The sequence below is a fragment of the Chrysochloris asiatica genome, unplaced genomic scaffold (assembly GCF_000296735.1).
Source record: "Chrysochloris asiatica unplaced genomic scaffold, ChrAsi1.0 scaffold00526, whole genome shotgun sequence".
Classification (NCBI taxonomy): domain Eukaryota; kingdom Metazoa; phylum Chordata; class Mammalia; order Afrosoricida; family Chrysochloridae; genus Chrysochloris; species Chrysochloris asiatica.
Genome location: NW_006409044.1, coordinates 313,308 through 313,911, shown reverse-complemented (window position 1 = coordinate 313,911; position 604 = coordinate 313,308).

The following is a 604-nucleotide window of genomic DNA, read 5'->3' as shown; positions in this document are numbered from 1 at the left end:
CTCCATAAATTTACAAACATCAAAATACTACAGAAAATTTTTCAGACCACAATGCTATAAATCTAAAAATCAACAACAAGAAGACTAAGGAAATAAAGTTGAATACATGGAAACTGAACAACACCCTGCTGAAAAGTGACTGGGTAAAAGAAGAAATTAAATGTGAATGCATAAAGTTCCTAGAAATAAGCGAGAATTACAACACAACATACCAAAATCTTTGGGACACAGTGAAAGTGGTGCTGAGCGGATAATTTATTGCAATAAATGGGCACATCCAAAAAGAAGAAAGAACCAAAATTAACTCATTAGCAGAGCACCTCCAATAATTAGAAACTGATCAACAGAAGGAACCTACAGTTACCAAAATAAAAGAAATAATAAACATAAGAGCAGAAATAAACGAGATGGAAACCAGAAAAACTATAGAAAGAATCAACAGGACAAGAAGCTCGTTCTTTGAAAGAATTAATAAAATTGAAAAACCTTTGGCAAACTTAACAAAAGAAAAGAGGGAGAAGACACAAATAACCACAAGGCTGATGTCACAACAGAACCAAACATAATCAAAAGGATAATAACAGAAAATTATGAATAGTTGTAC